General features: G+C 41.4%; 1 pseudogene; it reads left to right on the top strand.

The window, feature by feature from the left end:
* The first annotated feature begins 992 nt into the window (after positions 1-992).
* LOC110743258 lies at positions 993-5,165 on the top strand (annotated as a pseudogene).
* The last annotated feature ends 2,493 nt before the right edge of the window (positions 5,166-7,658 follow it).

Here is a 7,658-nt window from a genome sequence, read left to right as displayed (position 1 = left end):
TAACATAGAAAAACTAGCATTTTAAAAATATCTTTTTATTCATAAAATTAAACTTGAAAGAGTGGTTTTAACACCACACTATTCCAATTCTCAGAGTCATTACACTCTAAATAAAAAGGCAAAATGATGACAGATAAGTCTCCACAAATATTTGGAGATACAATTTAGCACACATTTAATTTTTATGTATATGTCTTTACAAGATTACCAATGAATCATTGGTGAAATGGTGATGTTAACTAGGCGGCATTTGATATGTTTTGTTATAACTTTGCAAAACCCTGGGCAAATTCATAATATGGGCCCCAGAAAGATGACTAACCTGGGTCCAGACAGACAATTTATGTTCACAAAGCAGCGCTCATGCCTGTAATCCCAGCACTTTGGGAAGCCGAGGCGGCGGGATCACGAGATCAGAGATGGAGATCATCTTGGCTAATATGGCGGAAAACCCCGCCCCTACTAAAAAAATACAAAAAATTAGCTGGGTACGGTGGCGGCACCTGTTATCCAGATACTCAGGAGGCTGACGAAGAATGGCGCGGAACCTGGGAGGCAGAGCTTGGCGGTGTGCCGGTGATCGTGACACTGTGACTCCAGCCTGGTGACAGAGCAAGACTTAAAATCTCAAAAAAAAAAAAAGAAAAAAAAAATTAAACTTCATAGGAGTGCTAAGATGTTATTATTTCTCCTCAAATTTTTTTTAGTTTACATGATTTGTTGCTGCACTAAAATAGCATTTAAAAAGTAAGATTTGAAATTTTTTCTTTTTTTCTTTTTTTTTTTTTTTTTTTTTTTTGAGACAGAGTCTAGCTCTGTCATCCAGGCTGGAGTGCACACAGGATCTCTGCTCTCATTGCAACCTCCACCTCCTAGGTTCAAGTGATTCTCCTGCCTCAGCCTTCCGAGTAGCTTACAGGCACGTGCCACCGTGCCCGAATAATTTTTGCATTTTTAGTAGAGACAGGGTTTCACCATGTTGCCCAGGCTGGTCTCGAACTCCTGACCTCAGGTGATCCACCCACTTTGGCCTCCCAGAGTGCTGGGATTACAAGCATGAGCCACCACATCCGGCCAGCTTTGAATTTTAATCAATTACCCATGATTTAAATAGTTTCTCCCCACACTTCCCATATCCCTTTTGATGACTTCCTTGCCTTGGTGGAGTCAGAAAATGAATAACTATCCCAGAGGCCAGGGTATCACTCTATTCTGAGGTGTTTCAAGATTGGCATAGTGCTATTTTCTGCTCCTAAAAGAAAAACACAGGTAGTCATATAAGTGTTAGTGTTTTCAAGCCCACACATAGTTCATCTTGTAACTTCACCTGAACCTGAAGCTTCATGATAGTCAGGTGCCACATTGAGCACCTTCGGGCTTCCGCTCTGTCTACGCTGCTTCCAGGGCTATAGCTCCATAAGCAGCTGCAACTGGCCTGACTCCTGATCTACTGGTTGTTGCCTAGCTCACCTGTATTCCACATCTTTAGAGCCTGTAATATTTTCTCTTTCATGGCTGATGACTCTGGTTCCCATTTCACTGAGAAAATACAAGCACTAAGAGAAGTTTCTAACCATTCTTATCACCATATTTCTTAGTCTAGTTTTACTTCTGCTTTTTTTATGAATATACTCTCCATGTGCCTATGAAAGGCCAAACCCTCTTATCTTCTGGATACCATGCATTCAAACACACCATTCCAGCCATTGTTCCCTTCCTCTTCTGCTGTTTAAAATATTTTCTTCACTACTCATCCCTATCAACATACAAATATACTAAAATACCTCTCTTTAGAATGTTTCCCTTGAGGCTCTATGCTTTTGAGTTACCATCCAATTTCTCTTATGTCTGTTTAATCATCCATCATATTCCTTCAGTGCTCCTTTCTCACTCCCCAGTCATTTTGACAGCTGTTCCTGACTGGGGGCTGTCCTGCACCTTAAGACAAGAAGATGGTGGCAGAACATAAGATTAAAAAGTCACCGAAGTCCAGCAACTCTAGGCTTCAACTCGTTATTAAAAGTGGAAAGTATGTGCTTGGGTACAAGAAAACTCTGAATATGATCGTGCAAGACAAAGCGAAATTGCTCTTCCTTGCCAACATTCCTCCTGCCCAGCTTTGAGGAATTCCCAAATAGAGTACTAGAGTATGTTGGCCAAAATTGGCATTCATCACTAAGAATGTTGAATTTGGTCAGTGTGCAGAAAACACTACAGAGTATGTACACTGGCTATCACTGATCTAGGTCACTGATATCCTTAGAAGCATGCCGGAACAGACAGGTGAAAAGTAAACCATGCAAAATTTTTCTTTAATAAAACTTGCCAAAGTTTCTTTAAAAAAAGAGTAAATTTACCTAAGAGAGTCCCATACTGTCTTCTTTCATAGTCTGTTGAGCCCATTCCATCTCCCAACCTGTCACCAAAGTTTCTGATAGCTACTATATTGCTAAATATAATATCCATTTTACTCCACATCAGCAGCTTTTGACAGAATTACTCATACGCTCCTCGATATATTCTCCTCACTTGATTTCTGACTCCCACATCTCCCTCAGCTCTCCCTTCACTTTACTGACTGGTTGTTCTCAGTCTTTGCTTATTCCACTACATCCTCTCCACCTGCAACCCAGAGCTTAGTTCTCAAGCATCTTCTCATCTCTAAGCACATGAACTCCCTGAGGGACCTCATTCTATTTCATGCTTTTAAATACAATCTATAAAATGGCAACCCTCAAATATATATTTGCAGCCCAGACTTCCCTTTGACATGTATATATTCATCAGTGTCTTCCACATCTCCACCTGGTTGTCTCAATATTACCAGATCCAAAACCAAACTTCTAATTTACCCCCACCAACCCTGTATCTCTCATATTTTTCTCCAGCTCAGCAAATGTCAACTTCATGGTTCCATTTTTTTCTAGACAAAATCTTTTGAGCCATCTTCGACTCTCTCTTTTTCTCATACATTGCGTCCAATCCACCAACAAAACCTATAGGCTATAGGTTTTTAAAATAGCCATCTTACTACCTTTACTGTTCTTAAAGTAACCATGCTCTTAAAATAACCATCTTACTACCTTTACTGCTACCACCTCAGTCCTGACTATCACTGTTACAGGAAAAATTTGGGATGCTAATGTCCATTCCAAATTGGGAAGGAGCTGAGAGACCAAAGAATGACTCAGACGAGTCCAGTTTGACAAGAAGATGAATGTATTAAGACTTACATACAGCACACTCCTGGCTGGTGGCAGGACAGCTCTAGGGATCCACGCAACCTCCCATCACTAAGCTGCTTTTAATTCATTTTCTTGTTCCTTGCCTATTGTGGGTGAGCTTTGATAAGATTCTTTTTCTTGGTGGGTTCTCATATACTCTCTGGGATGTTTGGGTTCTCAGGGACACCTGCTCCTTGGCTAGGCACCATGGTCTTGGCTCACTGCGCAGCCTTCAGGGTTCAGGCAGGGGAACATACACCCTTCTCTAGTCTGGTGGGGGACCTATCATGCTATAATAATCATTTCTGAGATTATTGAAATAGCTTTCTCACTAAAACCCTGCTTTTTACCCTTGCTCTCTCAAATCTATTCTCCACAGAGATAAGTCACAACAATCCTTTTAAAGTCTAAGTCAGATCACTGCCATTCTATGCTGAGAGCCCTCAATTGCTTCCTGTCTCATTCAGAATAAAAGGCAAAATCCTCAGTGTCCTCTAGGTCTGGTTTCCTGAGGCTTCTTTGACCTCACCTTCTCCACTCTCCCCTTTGTTCTCTGCAGACTTGCAATGATTTTCTTGCTATTCTATGGAAAGACCACCTTAGTACCTTGGCTGTTGCAGTTTCTTCTGCATAAAATGTTCTTGTCCAAATATTGTCACACACTTCCTTCCTATCTCTGATCTACTTTGTTTCATCAGACAGGTTTTTCTTAAACTCATATAACAAGGTAACACTCCATCTTTGACTCTTCTTATCTCCTTGTTATATTTACCTCCATAGCACTTACTACTACCTGACATATGCCAGTCTCCCACACTAGAAGGATGGGTCAAGGTAGAAACATTATTTGGTGCATTGGTCTAACTCCAATACTAAAACAGCGCCCAGTAAACAATAGCTGTTCAATAAATGTTTGTTGAATGCTGTTGTCACCCATTACAGCTAAAAGGACAATTCTGTGCTTGCTAAATGCAGCCAACTCTTTCTTCAGACATTTTAATCAAAACAACAAAAATTTGGTGGAATTCCATGTAGCTCATTATTTCCAATATGTATGTCTTGGCAAATGTGCTCCCTTGGTTTTATAATCCCTTTGCTTCCCACCTTGGTCCACCCTTCTTATGTTTGTCAGCATGGATTTAGAAACAGCACTGTCCATTTCATTAATGACCTCCTAGAAACTTTAGAGTAAATTGCTGCAAATAATTGCCACCAGCACCTAAGATGCAGAGAACTAAGGTAACAAACACTATAGCCTTAAATCCAAAGGAGGCCTTCAACTCTGCTCCGATTAGAAGATTTTTACGTAGTAGATTCTGCTTACTATTTGAAGTATCAAGTGAAACTTTGTTCCCAGATTCAAGACACCTTGAAAAGCTTAAATCCCTGGTACAGAAGCCGCACAGTAGAGCTTATTTCTCCTATAATTAGATGAATAGCCTTCATTGGAGGTTAGCTAGACATATCAGTACGACTGGCTGCTAACAAGTGCAACTGTGGGTGCTGGCACCATGGGGGCTGGCTGAATACATTTTGGAGCAGGTATCAGCAATCTTTTCCTGCAAAGGGCCGGCCAGATAGTAAATATTTTAGGCTTATTGGCCACATACTGTCTCTGTCACATACTCTTTTTCTTTTAACAATTCTTTAAAAAAATGTAAAAACCATTCTTAGCTCCAGGGATGTACAAAAACAGGCCACGTACTGGATTTGGCCCATTGGCTACAATTTGCTAACCTCTGATTTAGAGCTTAGCATCTTTTTGTAACAAGTAAAATGGGTTAAATGTAAGATTCCCAGGACCCAGGAGAAGAATGACCTATAGAGATGGGGTGTTTAATAAAGGGAAAAAACTTCAGGAGGCCAAAGCAGGCAGATCACTTGAGGCCAGGAATTTGATACCAGCCCGCCCAACATGGCAAAACCCCATCTCCACCAAAAATACAAAAATTACCCGGGCATTGTGGTGCATGTCTGTAATTCCAGCTACTCAGGAGGCTGAGGCAGGAGAATCACTGGAACCAGGGAGGCGGAGGTTACAGTGAGCCGAGATCGTGCCACCACACTCCAGCCTGGGTGTCAGAATAAGACTCCGACTCAAAAAAAAAAAAAAAAATTAAGCCACTGAAAAATGTCCTAGCCAAATAGTAATCGGGATCAGACAGAACAAGTGGAAATTCTACGTGTCAGCTACAGTAAGCTACATGGAATGTTATTTCAAGTGGCCTTACCAGAGGCAGTAGATGAATGTCAAGGCAGGTGAAATATAAATCTGGTGTAAAATAGATCGTATGTTAGAAAAAGGCAGAAGGCCTGAGGACTGGTCTTAAAGGCCTGAATTTTATTTCTATCCTTGTGAAAAGCATGGCATACGTAGAGTTTCTTGCTGGGAAGAACCCAGATGAAGCAGTTGACCACATATGTAGCTACCATTTATTTGGTGTTCATATTTTATGGAAGACCTAGCATGTGCCAGCTTCTCTTCTAGGTATTGTAGGTATAGTAGGAGACAGATGAGACAAGGTCCCTGGAATCATGTAGCACGCATTCAAGTTGGGAAATGGAGACAGTGAAAAAAGCAAAAGTAAACAAGATCATTTCCAATATGGTAAGTTCTTAGCAATCAGTATAGAGGTGGTAAATTAGGATAATGAACCAAACTGAAAGTAACAACCAAAGCTTTAATCACTTGCTGCCAGCAATGAAAACAAGAGGCAAAATAAACACTGGCTCACCAATGTTCCATTTTCCCCCATAGAACAGCACAGAATGAGGGGTCAGATGGATGAAATGCAGGTGGGAGAATCATCCATCTCACTGCCTAGAAGCCTCAAACAAAGGGCTGCTGCCTCTTTATGTATCTATGGGCTGAGGGAGGAGGGGGGAAGGGCTAGGAGTGGAAAGGTACTGAGTCAAAATACATGTGCTGAGCCAAGGTCCCTGATAGACAAAGAGGCCATCAAACACAGGGGCCTAGGCTAGGAATGCAGATATGCCTATAAGAATATAAGCACTGTTGTTGGCTGGCAGATGGAGTGCTATGCTAAGTCCTTGACTACAAACTCCCTCCAGAAAAAAATCAGAAACTGCAATGCAGGGGCTATGGCATTCATCTTCCTGCTCCCACCATGAAGCCTGCCCAGTAAAGCCTTGTGATTGCCCATCATTGGGCCTGAAAGATCACAAGTAGAATTTGGGCCTGGAAAAGGACTCCCACTTGGAAGAAAGCTGTGTGTGTGTGTGCCCATGTGTGTGTATGTGTGTGTGCCCATGTGTGTGTATGTGTGTATAAAAACAACACATCGCTGAGGAGACACACTGTCGCACCATTAAGCTGGCACTCAAACAACAAAAAGGAGGTCAGTTAGGACACAAAAAGTTGTGAGAAATAGCACTCCAGCCAAAAGAAGAGCAATTCCAAAGTGATACAGCCGAAGCTAGGGAGATTCAAGGAACAGAGAAAAAGGCCACTGTGTCTGGAGCATTGTAAACAAGGAGAGTCTGTTATGAGATTAGACATCTCATCGCCTGAGCTCCTGCTGTGTTCCAGGCACTTGGCTGAAAGCTGAAGATATTGCCGCAAATAAAACACAGTCTCTGCCACCACTGCATACCCATTCAGACTCAGGTATAGTCATTGCAATTAAAAAGAGAAAGCAATAAAGATCAAATATGTATTGAGCCTCCACTGTATCAGGGACTGTGGCAGGAGTATTTTAATATTGAGTCCTCAAAGCAACCTTGTAAACTGAGTTTTATAATGTGTTTTTACCTAGAAAGCAAATACGTCTCATTGAGGTTAAAAACATTATCGAGTACAACCACTTGATAACTGCAACTACAGCCTATCTTTTTGCCTCTATACCAGAAGTGACTGGCAGTTCAGAGACTGTCATTAAGAACTAGGGTTCAAGGGCCAGTGAAGTCCATGAACTAAGGTAATTTGCTGTTAAACTCGTACCTACTTTAAGATTCTTTATCTACCTTTGTCCAAGGTTTAGATAAAGGTAGGTAAAGATTTATTTCAGAGTCTTACATGATGCTGAACACATACCTACTGTCTGTGTGGCTAAGATTGCAAGTGCTACAAGCTGCTGAGAAGGTCAGCATGCAGACCATTATTCCAGCAAACCTCTCAATACCCCACAAGCAGCCTGGGCCCTTTATCCCTGGGCACCCCAGGGTCATATTCCTCACAATGTGCCATGACTCAATTTTACTTCCACATGGTTTCAGAAATACCATTCTAGCTTATACCTTGAATGGAAACACAGTCCTTTAGAAAAAATGATGGCTGATTAAAAGAAAAAAACAGCAGACTTGGCAGAATAAGCAAAAACCTGAGACTGAAGTGCTCAAAGTTATTAGACTGGCTCAGATATAAACCACTATGTCTGCCTGGGAGATTTCTTTCATCTTCTCTTCCATTTTGGT

This window comes from Papio anubis, chromosome 3 (genome assembly GCF_008728515.1).
Source record: "Papio anubis isolate 15944 chromosome 3, Panubis1.0, whole genome shotgun sequence".
In the NCBI taxonomy this organism is placed as follows: domain Eukaryota; kingdom Metazoa; phylum Chordata; class Mammalia; order Primates; family Cercopithecidae; genus Papio; species Papio anubis.
The sequence above is the reverse complement of the archived record's forward strand: the minus strand, read 5'-3'. Positions and strand labels throughout refer to the sequence as shown.